General features: G+C 46.1%; 1 protein-coding gene across 2 annotated transcripts in view; it reads left to right on the top strand.

Moving 5' to 3' along the window:
• LOC138497940 (uncharacterized) overlaps nt 1-16,558 on the top strand; it is a 195,580-nt gene that overhangs the window by 26,398 nt on the left and 152,624 nt on the right. The gene's annotated exons all lie outside the window — the stretch shown is intronic.

Genomic DNA, 16,558 nt, shown 5'->3' with positions numbered 1-16,558 from the left:
GTGTTTGCCTACCTGGGATGAAGCCTGATTGATCTGTGTTTATTAGGGTCGGAAGGAGGGGTGAAAGTCTGGCAGCCAGAACTCTAGTGTAGATTTTGGCATCTAGGTTTATTAGGGCTATCAGGCGATATGAGCCCGGGAGAGTGGGATCTTTACCTTTTTTGTGGAACACAAGGACTTTTGCTTCATTCATGGAGAAAGTTACGTTCCCACTGTCCTTGAATGTGTTTAGAAGCCTCGTCAGGAATGGAACTAGAGTATCCGCATATTTTTTGTAAAATTGGGCCGTGAAGCCATCCGGGCCTGGTGCCTTTGACATGGGGAGGCCCGCTATTGCCCTGTGGACCTCTTCCTCTGTAATCCTTGATTCTAAAGCCTGTTTGTCTTCTTCTGCTATTGTCTGAATGGGAATAGATTGTAGGAACTTGACTTGTTTCTTTTCGTCCGGGTGCTCCGTTGCATATAGATCTTGGTAGAACGCCTAAAAGGCCCCTCCTATGTCCTTTGAGTTTGTATGAGGTATACCTTGCGCATCCTTGACGTTCAAGATCGTCATTGCTTTCTGTTTTTCTCTAAGTTGTCTTGCTAGATATTTGTCCGCTTTGTTGGCCTTGATGTAGTATCGCTGTTTTAAATATAGTAGGGATCTCTCTGCTTTTTTGTTGCCGAGCATCTCTAGTTGACCATGCAGGTGTTTCATTGCTTTCTTGAGGGTTCTTGTGGGATGGAGTGTTAGCTCCTCCTGTATGTCTGTCAGTTTCTTTTCGAGCGTTCTTTCCCATTCTTGAAGTTGTTTGTCTTTGGCTGCCTTTTGTGCTATGGCATGTCCCTGGGTTACAGCCTTAAAGGCTTCCCATACTGTTCGCAGTGGAACTTCTCCATTGTTGTTTAGGTCAAAGTATTCCCTGATTTTGTCCCTTAGATCCTCTCCCTGCACCTGGTACGTTAGAATGTCGGACGGCATTCTCCATCTCCAGAGACCTCTTCCAGTTCCGGGGGCCTGTATATCGAACCATAGCAGGGCGTGATCTGACAACGCTATCGCTCCCTTTTAGATGTCCTGGATCCTACCCATCAGTCCCACCGACACCCAGAAATAGTCAATCCTCGACATCGTGTTGTGCACTTGCGAGTAGTAGGTGAATCCTGCATCTTGTCCCCTTATTTCCCTCCAGGCGTCTCGTAGTGCCATCTGTTCCATCCTTTGCTTTAATTGTTTGGAAGGGGTCCCATGTGCCTGCGTTCCCCCCGCACTCCTATCTATGTGAGGTTGCCAGGCCAAGTTCAAGTCTCCTCCCAGAATTACCTCTCCCTTCGCAAATTCCTCCAGTTTCCCCAGGGTGACCCGGAGAAATCCATCCTGCCCAGTGTTCGGCGAGTATATTGCCGCTAGGGTGAGTCTATAGCCTTCTAAGGAGATATTAACAAATGCAAACCTCTCTTCCCTGTCTACTCGAGTGTCTACATGCGCGTGCGCGTTGCCAACACCCCCGCCAAAAGAAGAATTGAACGCTGTCTGAGTCTACAAGGAGTACGAACTGGAACCATTGTGAAGTAATCACGTGTGAAGCGACAAGAAGTACAAGAATCACCTGCTCGCTTTCCACAAAAAGCACGTACAAGAAAATGGTGTCCTACGCGTACCTTTTTACCCTGCCCGCATGTGCCACGTCACTTACGCGCTTACGTGCTAAGGGCCTTTCTTCTAATTGCACGCAGTGACACCCGGACGTGCAATTTTTGCACGTGTAGAATCACTATGCACCCGTGTGGAGGGAAACCCCCGTGCGTGTTACGTCACAGATGCGCTTATGCGCTAAGGGCCTTTCCTAGAATTACACGCTGACGTGCAGTTTTTTCACGTGCCAAATCACTCTGTATCAAGCTGGCCACGCGACAACACACAGAAGACCACGCTCCTGCCCAGAAGGCTATTTTCCTGCCCCCCAGATCCCCAAGCCTGCTCCCACCTGCCATCTGCTGCTGCCTGCCTGCCTGCTGGCCACGTGCCCTGCTATTTGGTATCTGCACGTTAGCCATCTGCAGGAGTCCAGTTGCTGTGACCACCCCTGCTAGAACAGTCAACTCCAGACTGAAGTTCCATCGCTCCACAGCCCAGCACCAGGACCCAGTTGCCCACCCACACCTGCCTTGGGGGTTGCCATGTCGGGGGAAACACTATCACAGACCAATGGCAACCCCCAGCCAGAGAGGTAGAGGGCTACCAGCTTCAGTGCCGCAGAAGTTGGTATCCTGGTGGTGCAAGTCCTGGTGCATTATGATGCCCTCTTCGGAAGACCATGCACCGTCAATGAAGGATGGAAGAGGACCTGGAAGGAGATCGTGGCTGCCATCAATGTGGAGGGGGTGGCAGCCCGCGACATACAACACGTCTGGAAGTGCTGGGAGGACTTCAGGTCCAGGGCCCTCAGCAAGGCCCGGCGCCTCTTGGAGGCCGCGCATGCAGAGGGGTGCAGGGTCCGCCTTACCAACAAACAGATGAAGGTCCTGGAATATATATGCCCAGCGCTCCACCTGTAGGTCCTTCGGAGGCAGACCCATCTGGAGTCGAGCGGTAAGTGGCGCATTGTATCTGCAGACACAATTATTTACCAGGTAACACCAAGAATTTGAGATATGCCTGGGAAATTGTCTACCTGCTTTAGGGCATTATTCCGCAGTGATAGACAATCTTTGGAATTTAGCCGTCTGGCACCACAGGAGGGGTCGCCGGCGTGTACTATGTACTGTAAGAATGGCATTGGAAGTATAGTATTTAATGACATTTGGAACAGACAAACCAGACATGCCTCTGAACTTCAGTGGCCAATCAATGGTAGTTTTGAAATCCCTCGTATTGAGTATTTAGAGCCAATTCTATTAAAGAAAAAGGCTAGACCTGCAGCATTTGATGTTTTGCAGAATTGGAAAAAAGAAGCGTTGCAACAACTTAAAAGTAGAGAGAAACATGCATGCCGTCATAAAACGAACACTGAAAAAGCGTTGTTATATGATCAGGACAAACAGTCTAAGGCATCTAAAAATATGGATAGGGCTTTCTCACTCGGTATTCAGAAAATCTATCCTTCTAAAGATCTTCATATTTCTGATGAGTTTATTGACAAAATATTAAATGAACGAAGGCCTGGTGCCTCTGCACCACCTCCGTATGTTCCTCTTCCTGCTGCTTTGCCTCTTCCTCCTGTTATTCCTGCTCCACCTGTTGTTGTTCCCGTTGTTCTTGCTCCGCCTAATGTTCCCCTTCCTCCAGCTCCCCCACCTCTTTTTATCGCACCAGTTATAGTACCTCCATCAAATATGCCTTCTCCCTCTCTTCCAAGTGGTCCTGAGCCGCTTGTAATCGATCAAGGTGCAGGAACAAAGGTTGTCACTCGCAATACTGTACCGCCGGAGAAGAAACGTGAGTTAATTGCATGGGCTAAGCATGGTATGGAGAAGGATGATCAAGCTAGCGTTTTTGCCACACTTTGTAATATGGATAATTTTCCTGAGAATTTTTTTTTAATTGAAGGTTTAGGGATTCAGTTATGTATAATGTGGGGAAGATTAAATAATGCGGATCTTCCGCAAGGGTTAAGGGATCTAAATACTCTAGCGCTTTCTAGAGACATTGTGGAGAAGGTAAATGAGCATGTCAAGAGGTTGTTTGGGTTTAGAAAGGAGTTAGAGAAGTTACAGGATGAGGATGACGAGGAGGAAAATATGTATGTACAGAAACGGTTCCTTCTGTGTCGTAAACCGATATCTGAGGAAACGCGAATTTGTAAGAAAGACGCGATTAGATGGATTTCAGACATATCGATAACTCCAGTTGAGGTATATGACACATACAGTCAAAATACGCTAGAAATGCAGAGGAAAGTGATACAGGTAATGGTAGAGTACCTGCAGGATGAATGTGTAAAAAGGAAGATTAGTTGTCCCACAGCGTTATTGAGCATTTATAAGAGAGCTTTTTCACTTGACACTTCTTCGACTGCTTTAGCGCTCGACTTGGCTCTGTTGCTTAGTAAGCGTTCGGAGTCACCTACTTCTCAGTTGCCTATGAGAGAGGTTCCTCCGACATTTGTCCCGAAGTTTGAGATTGCTGCCAATGTTGTACGGAATATAGTCGCTGTGGACATTCCTGCGCATTATGTATCGCAGTTTGTTCACGTCCCGTTCTCAAGACAGGAAGTGAATACTATTAGGCAATCTATTCCTGATACTAGGAAAAATCCAACAGGGTTCTATAAAGAGATAGAGTCCGTTTTGCAGTCCGCAGTGTTCACCCTAGATGACATTGATTTGTTGTTTCCTGTACTCTTGCCCGTAGATTTATGGAAACAAGTTAAAACTATTGACAACGTACCCGGGTTGCAAGATACATGGGTGAATTTAACTAGACTCGATGGGGAAAAGTCAGCTGGTGAAAGACCGCCTCAGGTGATATTAACTTTGCCTTACTGAATCGTTGCTAAATTAAAAACCATAATTCCCGAAAAGAGAATCTTTAATCGGTTCGTACAGGTATTCTCGGATTTCAGTGGACAAGACTTAGGCACAGAGTCTGGGAAAAGATTATTTGTGGACAAATTTGTACGTGGATTGCTGCCTGACATCCAGTCACAAATTATGTCTTCTGAGAGTGCTTGGCAGGTGAAATCACAATCAGAAGTACTGCACATGGCTCAGTACTACGAGAACCGTGTCAATAATGAAAAGGTTAGGATTGAAAAACAGAAAGGCGATTTAAAAACTAAAGTGCTATTGCAGCAAATTGTTAGGGGCCCCAGAGGGGGTAGTTCTCAGGTTAGAGGTAAGTATGTCCCACAGGGGAATGTGCGCTTGGGTCCTGTGAACATTAACCAGTGCGCTTATTGTCGCCGAGAGGGTCATTGGCGAGCACAATGCCCCGTCCTTCAACAAAGGTCAAATAATACATTCAGTAGTATGGGTAGGCGATCCAGAGGTCGCCCGGGTGTAGGGGGCCCTGGTAGAGGTCAGTTTACACAGGACCCTCAGCAACCTTTCTCGCAGGACAATCAGACTCCGAGTGTGGACACCAGGAACATATTTGATCATCCTTCCACTGCATATTTATCTGAAGAGCTTCCTTTGATGATATTTTGTTTCGTTAGGATTGCCCGAAGCAGGGTTTGGAACCTACACCTATTCCCATCAGAAAGGTCTCAACGTTGAAATGGTGGTGGGAAATAGGAAACATCAGTTTTTGATAGACACTGGAGCACAGAAGTGTTCCATTGATCATTCACGGGTTCCAAACATTCCACTGTCAGGGCAAACCAATGTTTCTGTAGGGTTTTCTGGTACACCAGTTGTTTGTCCGGTTTCTAAGCCGGTACCTATTTCTTTGGGTCCCTTTACGGACCATTGTCCATTTCTGTTGACTTCGGATTGCGGAGAGAACTTGCTGGGGTTGAATCTGTTAAAAGAATTAAATGCAGTGATTTATTGTTCTTCTGATGGAGTGCGCTTGACGATTTCACCACAGCAATTTTCTGCCTCGCAATTCTTGTCTAGACCTTTGCCTCCAGAATTCATTAATGTACCAGAGAGCTTGGGGGCTGTCGATGACAATGATGTCGGTGTTTTACAGATTGAGCCTGTCAAGATAGTTTTGAAACATGGATGAGCTGCCACGCATTCCTCAGTATAAGATTTCAGTTGAGAGCGAGCAATCTTTGAAATGCATTGTTTCCGATTTTGTGCATCGCGGGGTGATTGAAGAAATTTCAGGAAGTTTGTGTAAAAGTCTGATTTTACCCGTGTACAAGAAAGACGATAATGCAATTCCATTCCGTTTCATAATTGATTTACGTGCCATTAATAAAGTAGTGGCATCACAATTTCCAATTGTGCCTGATGTAACAACAATCCTAACCATGATTCCAGCTACAGCTACTTACTTTAGTGTTGTGGACCTGAAGAATGCTTTCTTTAGTATTCCTATACACAAGGATAGTAGATATTTGTTCACGTTCACCTTAGGGGGACGCTCGTTCACATTTACTCGTGCACCTCAAGGGTACACAGAGAGTCCTAGCATTTACAGTAGGGCTTTGAAAGTACAGCTTGATACCCTTGAATTGCCCTCTACCTGTACTTTGCTTCAGTACGTTGATGATTTGCTTCTAGCTGCTGACTCTTAGAGTGCCTGTAAGCAAGGCACTGTGTTATTACTTGTCCATCTAGCTAGGCATGGTCACAAAGCTTTGCTTAAAAAATTTCAATATTGTTGTCAGGAGGTCGCCTATTTAGGCTATCTCCTGTCAAAGGAGGGAAGAAGATTGACACCTGAAAGAATAAAACACATTTCTGGCATGTCTGTCCCAAATACACAGAAGGGAGTTAGGGCCTTGATAGGTATGGCTTCTTACTGTAGGTTGTGGATCCCAATGTTTTCATTAGTGATCAAACCGATGTTGGCTTTGAAGAAGAAGAGCATTTCTTCGCCATTGCCATGGAACACGGTACACCAGCAGTCGTTTGACTTGCTTAAGACTGCATTATGCTCTGCACCAGTTTTGGGCACACCAAACTATGAAAAGGCCTTTGTGTTGTTTGTGCATGAATGTGATGGATGAGTTTTGGCTGTATTAACGCAGGAACATGAAGGGAAGAATAGGCCGTGCGGTTACTTTTCTTGCGCCCATGATCCTGTAGCATGCACTTTGCCGAGATGTTCTACTGAACCGAACTCAAACGCAACACCTCACTTCTGTACGGTTGACAAGATATTAATTGATCTTGTTTGCTCCTCACATTCAAATTAAGAGGTGTTGTGTTCTTAATCTGGCTGAACTCCTACCTTTCCTGCAAGATACTACTTGCGGCGATGAAGTGCCCCATGATTGTTTGTATATGACCGAACAAGAGACAAAGGGTAGAATTGATTTGAAAGTTACTCCCTTGGGTAATCCGCAAGGAGAACTGTTTTGTGACGGCTCCTGCTTCAAACTTCCAGATGGTACAGCCACAGCTGCTTATGCGATCACTACATTGAGCACGGTTGTGGAAACTAAGAGAATCACGCATAATTCTGTGCAGGCCGCAGAGATTATAGCATTGACCCAAGCTTGTGAACTTTCCGAAGGGCTTGCAGTAAATATATATAGTGATAGTCAGTATGCCTTTGGGGTGGTCCACAACTTTGGGAGACTTTGGTCAGAGAGACGGTTCCTAACTTCGCATGGCACCAAAATTCAACATGGCTCCCTAATAGTACAACTACTCTTAGCGCTTGCGCTCCCTACTCAGTTAGCAGTGCAGCACATCGAAAGATTACAGATGATATAGAGAAAGGGAATGCTTTTGCTGATCAGATAGCTAGGCAAACTGCTATCGATCTCCTTACGGAGATGTATGTTTCAAGGGAATCTGTAGATGCTTATGCAATAGATGAGGGTGTTGGGTCTGTATGGGATATCCAAGCTGATGCCACGTTAGAAGAATCCAAAAGGTGGGCTGAAGGCTTGGGGAAACTTGATGATGACAGGTGTTGGGTGGACATAGTAGAAGGGAAATGGCTACTTCCAGACGCGTACGTCATGATGATGGTCATCATGGCCCATGGTCCTACGCATGTATGTGCCCAGAAAATGACAAATATGTTAGAAAAAGTTTGGGTAAATGACAACATTTAGAAAATTGCCCAGCGCTACGTCCGGGAGTGCATGATTTGCCTGCAACACAATGTGGGAAAGGGGACAGTAACTCCGAGGGGTAGTTTTGGGCCACCCTCTGTCCCCTTTGAAGTGATCCACTTTGATTTCATTGAAATGGAACAATGCGATAATAAGAAATATGTACTGGTGGTTATCTGTGCTTTTAGTAAATGGGTTGAGGCTTTCCCTGTTAAAGATGCTACAGCTATGACTATTGCAAAAATCATGTTAAAAAGAATACTTCCCGCGGTTTGGTTTGCCAAGAGTTATCTGGTCGGACAATGGTCCACATTTGGTCGCCGCTGTAATTCTACAGATATGTACAGCATTACGAATTGGCAAACGGTTCTATTCGGCCAGACATGCTCAGAACGCCGGACTAGTAGAAAGACACAACAGTATCATCAAGAACAAGCTCGCTAAAACGTGTGCTGGCACTAAACTAAAATGGCCGGACGCCTTACCAATCGTGTTGTTATCTATGCGCACAACCCCTCAAACTAAGACTGGGCTCTCTCCATTTGAGGTGGTAATGGGAAGACCTGCCAATATTTGGAACCTTCCTAAATGTAACTCGTTAAGAAATGTTTAAAATGTACTACTTTCAGATTATTGTAGCCAATTGACTAAAAACCTGTATTTGATTTATCACCAGGTACGAGAAGCTTTACCTGTGCGATACAAGGGCCTGGGCTACAGCATACGGCCTGGAAGTTGGGTGCTCGTCAAATTGTTTGAACGCTCCTCTTGCCTTGCGCTTCGCTGGCGTGGGCCATTCCAAGTCCTGTTGGTCACCCAGACAGCGGTGCGGGTCGCTGGATACACGCGTCCCACATCAAGAAACTTCCTCACCCTGTGCCACACGTTACAGAAGAAACAGAACCCCTCGCTAACACTGCAACCAATGATCCCAAAGCAGTAAGTGTCACTGAGAGTGTCAGAGAATCTCTCTGAGCCCGTGAGGCTCGGGGAAGCTGCCATTTTGTCTCTGCACTCTCTACAAATTTTGCATCCGGAAATTGCTATTTCAAATTCAGTACCTTCACTTGCTTCCGACACGTTGCTTCCAGCAGGAAGTGACGACATCTTGTTTCCGGATCAATCAGAACCGGGAAAAGTACGATATAACCTACGGCCACAAAGATAGACTTATGGCACGGTTTTACTGTGCATTTGATAGACTTACGACATGGTTTTGCAGTGCATTTGATAGACTTACGGCACGGTTTTGCTGTGCATCTGATAGACTTACGGCACGGTTCGGCTGTGCATTCGGAGAGGAAAAGAGTCATTGAGGGCTTGCTCTTTGCACAAATTTGAGAACGGGGATTCTGTTGGCTAGGGTTGTGGAAGGACTAAGAAGTCGCTTGACTGGGAGGTCGCCAGCAACAAACTTTGGAGTGTCCGTTTGAAGACTCGATGCCCGCCACTGCTACCGCTCGTATGGGACTTGTAAATAAGGGGGTGACCTACCGGGACAATGGACAAAATGCCTGGGCCCCGAAAATGTATTGCTGTATTTTTATAATGATAGTTAGGTTTTTAATAGTCGCTGCCTTAGGATTGTGGTACCTCGAGGAAACTCACTCTTTAGAACTTTAGTTGCCTACTTATAAGTGCACCCATTGTTCCTACTACCTTTGTACATTTGCATACTCTATCCCATAGGGATTCTCAGCACAGACAAAGGTACCACAATAACACTTTACTGCTTTTCATGAATGCTACACATGCCATTTTTAATAAATCTAACTGTTGGGTCTGCTCACATTTACCGCAACACGGGGATAAGGGGCTAGGTTGGTATATTCATCCTTTATCGTTGACAACTGCTTGCTATGCTTCTCTTAGAGCACTGTTCTTTGGCCGATGGAACAATAGCATCTCAGGGAACTTTGATGGCACCAATGTGAATAGTTTTGAGAAACGTGTTTTGACTCCCCTGGGAGGCTTTCTTTTTGCAAATAGGAGTAAACCGAACGTTGCTTCTATTAGGCCTTCTGATAAACTGTCTCGTCCTTTCCAATCTTTGATTTCCTTTAAGATGGCTCCAATAGGCAATAAGGATGCCATGCCTCCTTCTTACACTGTTAACCAGAGCCCCGATTCAGTTTCTTTTTGCATACAGAGGAATGGAACTCAGTCAATGGGAAATTTTCTAGGTTGTGCCAATGTTGCAAATTTGACTGCCGAAAACAGACCTTTGTATGTAGGCGAACCTGTCTACTTTGTCTGCGGTAATGTAGCATTCCCATGGTTGCCCAGGGATTGGCAGGGAACCTGTTATTGAGGGATCCTGTTACCTGGGGTGTTTATAGCTAGTACAAAAGAAGTTTTGAAGGCTCGTCCATGGCAGGACGAGAATGGTGACACCCCAGCACAAATCTTGGGAGATATAGCTAAATCAGTTGTGCCATTTTGGGGGCAGATAGCGAATTCAGAAGATATCAGAAAACTAGCGAGAGTACTGGAGAGAACCATCAACCGGACCACGGACATACTCTATAATATGACGCTGGAACAAAAGGCGATAAGATTAGTAGCACTTCAAAACCGAATGGCATTAGATGTCATTCTAGCTGAGCGTGGTGGAGTGTGCAAATTAGTGGGATCCGCTTGCTGTGTTTTCGTACCAGATTCCACCCCAACTTTTTTCAAGGCAATACAAAATTTGCACGTCCTTAGTTCCGAAGTGGATGTTCCCGAGGGAAACTGGGATCTAAGCGCTTGGTTCTGGGACTTCTTGCGATCTTGGGGTTGGAAGGTACTCTCGGTCTTATTAATTATTTTGGGAATCCTGTAGTTTCTTTGTTGCTGTATTCAGTGTCTACCTGGTATGTGTTCGATGCTAGGGGGATGTTGCGCACAAGCGATAGGTTCGATAGGACATAAAGTGTATGCCTCGGATAAAACCTCTAAAGAATATGTGTTGAAAGATATTGTAGCAAATGACTTAATGGCAATAGATATTTCCGATAGTGATTCAGGGTGCATGGACGATGATGTATGTAGTTATTTGCAAGGAGATCCAAAGTAGTTTTTAGCACTTGGCATAGGCCAAAAGGAAGGTTTGTCGAAAGAGAAAGTATATCGTGCCTCCTATAGTAATAAATATATTAATATTGGCCTACGCCAAGCTGCTCGAAAGTCACTTGCGAAAGAAGTCCGTGTTGCAAGGTCCCTGACCTTAAATCCATGTAAACTGCCATTTTAGGTCAAACCGCCATTTTAGGATTTGCTTTGTAAAAGTCACCCTGTGAGTTAAAATGGGGGACGATGTCATTCCAGAATACAACATGGCCGTCTTGAACTCTGTACATAGCTAATGTGTAACTTGGCTGCAGGCCACTTGTTGAGGTCGTGAACTGAGACCTTGTCCTTCGTTGACCTATGTGTAGGAGGATTACTCGTGCAATGAAACTAATCCACTAGCATATGTTGATACAATGTATTCAAATACTGAACGAAGAACATCTGTTTAACTACATTGTATTAATGTTTGCGAAGGCCTGCATGGAAAATCTTAGAATACACAGTTATTGCATAGGCTTGTTGATACATGTATTAAAGGCAAACCAGTTATATGCGGTTCTTTGAGACTTGGCACGAACCCTAGATCGGTGATGTATTAAAAGGAATATTAACCCGAAGTGGGGCTGGACATCGTGCCCACCGAATGTATAAAAAGCGAATGCATTCCAATGTACAATGTCGCTCACTGAACACACTGAACCACGCTGGAGTTCGTTGTGTTGTACTGAGGGCCGATAACTATCTGATTTTGCTCTGTTTTTGTAACTGGATTCAGTATAAAATAAAGTACTTTGTATGTTCCTTTGTAACCCGTGTTCGGCGTATTTCCTTTTGGGGTACTCAGCCTCGATATTTTGATTCTGTTTTCACAACATATCACCTGGGCACCCTGTGGAGCTGCCCCTGACCCAGCGGCCAGGCTGGTGGAGGACACATCCCTGCCACAGTCGGGAGTCGGAGGTCCAGCAGGGGTGGCCACCCCAACAACTGGACCCCAGCAGGAAGAGGACATGCAGGCATCGACAGGCAGGGCACATGCACAGCAGCAGCAGGCTCAAAGTGGGAGCAATGATGGCTTGGGGCCATCAACATCACAGGGGCAGGCATCGGCCAGAGGGTAGGAGGACCCTGGATTCGGTGTGTCTTCCAGGTGGCAGCAGTTGGGCCGGCAAATAGATGCAGAGCAGCGGCGGGAGGAAGAGGCATGGCTCACTATGGTCAGGGTGGAGATCTCCATGCGCAGAGCATTGAGGCAGGCTGAATGCCTCGAGGCAACTCGCATGGAGTTGGAGGAGGCGATGGCTGCATCCCTGCGAGACCTCGGGGCCAGGGAAGAGGACCGCCTCCAAGATGTTGAAGAGGAGTTTGATGATGCCCTGGCCCGGGACTTCAACAAGTGAGCTGTTCGACTTGCCCGCCATCTTTGTATATAGTTCTTTAGGGTTAGGTTTCCTTTGTTTTTTCTTCATTTTGGAGTTCATGGACTTTGCTCCACATTATGTACATAGTTATTTTTATAGGATGTTTGTTAGGTTTCCTTTTGTTTGGGCATCATGGACCCTTCAGACTTGCAGTGTATATAGTTCCAGAATTGTACATACTTTTGTTATTGTTAAATCCCATGGATCAATGTTTTATTTTAATTTTTTCATGTACTTTTTTTGGACTTTGGAAATGGACCACTTCACTTTTTTGCTCTTGTGGATTTTTGTTTTACATTGGATTTTATTTTTCTATTCATCATTTCTTACTTTACAAGTTTGATATTTCATTATGTTTTTTCATTATGCATTTTAATACAAATCATATATATTCATTATTGGTGTTGTGTACTGTCATTGGTGTTGTGCATGTCTCAATGAGCATTGCCTAAGTCATGTGTTGGCACTGTGTGGCTCTGTTGTCCATTTCTCCATGGACATGGTGGTTCTTTTGAGGCACTCATGGCATGGGTAATTTGGGAGTGGGTGCATTGGATGGGTGTGTGTGTACTGGGGGCAGTGGGGATTTGTGTTGGCATTAGGCCCATGGGTTTGTTTTGTTAGAACATGGTGTTTTGCAGGCCACATATCGGGGCCTGCTGGCAGGTGACTCTCAATATGGGGGACAGGAGTCGGGGCCTGCTGGCAGGTGCCCCTCAATGGTGGGTGGGTAGATGGGCAGGTCGGTGGGGGACATGAGTCGGGGCTTGCTGGCAGGTGCCCCTCAATGGTAGGTGGGTGGCTAGGGTAGGTGGGTGGGGGACATGAGTCGGGGCCTGCTGGCAGGTGCCCCTCAATTTGGGTAGGTGGGTGGGGGCCATGAGTCGGGGCCTGCAGGCAGGTGCCCCTCAATGGTGGGTGGGTGAATGCGGGACATGAGTCAGGGCCTGCTGGCTGGTGCCCCTCAAGGGGTGGGTCTGGGGGACATGAGTCGGGGGCCTGCTGGCAGGTGCCCCTCAATTTGGGTGGGGGACATGAGTTGGGGCCTGCTGGCAAGTGCTTCTCAATGGTAGGTGGGTGAAGGGGACATGAGTCAGGGCCTGCTGACAGGTGCCCCTCATGGGGGACATGAATCGGGGCTCACAAGTGCATGGTGCCATGTGGGCTGCCTTCAGGGCATGGTCAGGGGTGTAGGGTACTTCCATGTGGAGTAGGCTGCCTGCAGGGCATGGGGAGGGGCGAAAGGGCACACCCGGGAGGGTCCACAATGCCACATTGTGTGTGAAACTCCACGCGCACCCCCGAAATACAGGTAGCCCACTCGCTCCAGGCCTATCGCGTCTGAAACTCCCCACGCACCCCCGAAATACATATAGCCCACTCGTGCCAGTCCTATCGCATGTGGAACTCCCCGCGCACCCCCAAAATACACATAGCACGCTCGTGCCAGGCCTATCGCATGTGAAACTCCCCGCACATCCCCAAAACACACGTAGCCCGCTCGCGCCAGGCCTATCGCGTGTGAAACTCCCTGCGTACCCCTGGAATACACGCAGCCCGCTCGCGCCAGGCCTATTGCGTGTGAAACTCCCATGCACCCATTAAATACACGTAGCCTGCTCGCACCAGGCCTATCGCGTGTGAAACTCCATGCGTACCCCCGGAATACACACAGACACCCCATCCACCCTGGGCATGCCCCATAGGCAGCCCACTCACCCTCCCGATGCACCCTGGGCATGCCCCACAGGCAGCCCACACCACAGGGGGTACTTTTTCTACGCAATTTACATGGCGCGAGCAGGGTACGCGTATTCCGAGGGGTGCGCGAGTACATTATCATGCGCTTTGGCTGCCGTGAGCGGGGTACACGTAGTATTTTCATGCGATTACAGTGTAGCCGCCCTGTACGCTGGTCCAGGGTTAGCGCCATATTGGGGATTTCAATGGCTTTTCCTTGCACAAGGGGCATTCTTGGGAGCACTCAAAATGGCTTGGAAAATCCATGAATACCCGGTGCGCCAGAATGCTGTTTAGCGCACACGGCTGGCGCACGATGGCGCACGCCCCCTCTCTGCGCTGCTCGCGTGCGCTGCCTCTGCGCTGAAATCTATGAATTACCCCACAGACAAGTGATTAAATAGGACAATGACCAGGTTGCCAGTTTAAAAAAAAAACACTTTCTTCTTCGCTACTTTTAAACCAATCACATTTTAGCAGGAATTGGACAATTCACCCCATTGGCAGACATAAAATGTCAATTTCCACCATAAAGATTTCCATTTTTACAGTTTCTGATGTGGAGGGACAGGGCAGAACACCTTGTATATTTAATTAATTCAGAAAAAAGAATGCACTATGTATGGCCGGATACTTTGCTATCTTAACAGTGTACACCTGGCGCAAAGTGCTTTTACAGTTTGAAAATTAAACACACATTGTAGACTGCATTAAGAACTGGCAGTGAAATTACTGAAATTTGAGACGAAAATACTTCACTTCAGCATATCAAGCACCAACGTCTCTAATTAAAAAGAGAACTACAGTCTGACAAAGGCTGGCAGCACATATGAGATCCAACTGAATAATTTCACCACTACAATGGAGTCAGAGTGTGACTTCCACAGCTCGGGTTCCCAATGTGTGATATTATTTACTGCAACTAGTAGGCCACAAGATGAGTGACCTCTCTCTCCCTTTTTAGTGTTCTTTTATTAAGGCTGTGAAACCTTATGTCACCAGAATCTCGTCTGACCAAATTTCTTGAAAAGCCAGGAAATTAAACTCTTTGAGATTGTTCAACAATTTAACATTCATAAAACTATTAAATCCTCTTGTATTCCAATTTAGCAGATAAACGAAATGACAGTTACAATTCTGGGTGTGGTCCCTAAGTGCTAACAGGGTACTCGAAAGCCATCCCCAATCTTGTTCGGTGGTATAGGAGACCTGAGCTGTAAAGACCTGGAAAGATAAGTGACATCTTGGGATCAAGATGAAGAAACTTATGCTGCAGAATCAGTGAATATATCAAAGTTATTTTACACCTGTACATATGCAAAGAAACGCAAGCAGGCAAAGTATTCTTGAGGCTAGCGTTATAGTGAATAGATTGCGGCATGCGCCAACATATACATATATATATTGAAGTGAGTAAAGAATGGATATTTCCACTACGTGTTGTAGCAGAGCTGGACCAGAGAAGGAAGGCCTCTTTTCCAGTGTGTCGCAGTTAAAAAAGCAATTGCATTACATAAGCAGATCTCAGAAAGGCAAGGCTTTACAAGCTGTAAGAAGCCATGGTTTTATCAGGTTGGGATGAACAGACATTGGATACAAATCGTGTGAAAGAACGAAACTCTTGTTCAGAAGACATGGGCAAAAACAAGGAAGACATGAGAGGTCTATAAGAAAATAGTATTTTAATGCTCTGGAGCTCGATTTTGTGGTCTTCAGTCACGTGGAAGGATCAAGTTGGATGAACACAATGGTCACACCTACGAATGAGGACAGAGCGTGCCTTCACTCCCCTGAATTCTCCAGAGCAAAATAACACTCCCAAGGACAAGTTCAAAGCCTTAATTAACAGCAGACCACTGAGGTGATGATAGATGAATATGCTAATTGGTGGGAAGCTATGGCTAAGACTAGCTCACCAGCACCTGGAAGACCAGCCTGCATGCTGCTAACATAGGTGGAAAAGTACTGACAGAGGTTAGAGTGCCAACCAATTGTAAGGGGCCACGTGATTAAGGGTCCTATAGTTTGTGTAACCAATGGGACGTTGTGTATTTAGTGACGTTCATAGTGACCTCTTTAAGGGGAGAGCTTAGTTGCCCCACCTGATGTTAAGAAACCTATTACTTTTCTTCACTGTTTTAAATGAGTATGGATCACATTTGCCAGTAGGTTTTTGTAGTTTGCCACGCAGGACGACGATAGTAATAGGTAGGTTAACTTCATCAGTGATGATTTTTTGCTATGAAAGAATGCTTTTTCTTAAGATGCATTGAGAGATCTTATGCTGAGGCGTCCGTTGATGTCCGTTGTACTCCTTGTTTCTGATAATTGATATTAAAACAGTTACCTTTTTTCCAACTACCTGAGTCATTTTGATTATTGATGTTTGAGTAACTTCTGCATTCCCATCCATCTCAAGGGTATTGCTACCTCATCTTAAATGGCTGGAGTCCACCAGTACAACTTATTGCTGCCTGCCAAGATCCTTTAAGGTCACCTTTATATCTGTTACAATCATTGTATGCACCCTTACTTCGAGATTTATGTTATCGTAAAGTCCCAACATGGTTGATGTGACATTAAACTATGAATCCACTCCCCTCCCCTAGGAAGGATGTCCTGAGCCAGTGTGAGTCTCACCCCCCAGTTCACTATTACTGAGCTCACACTCAGCTC

This window comes from Ambystoma mexicanum, chromosome 5q (genome assembly GCF_040938575.1).
Source record: "Ambystoma mexicanum isolate Mex_15411 chromosome 5q, UKY_AmexF1_1, whole genome shotgun sequence".
Taxonomy (NCBI): domain Eukaryota; kingdom Metazoa; phylum Chordata; class Amphibia; order Caudata; family Ambystomatidae; genus Ambystoma; species Ambystoma mexicanum.
The sequence above is the reverse complement of the archived record's forward strand: the minus strand, read 5'-3'. Positions and strand labels throughout refer to the sequence as shown.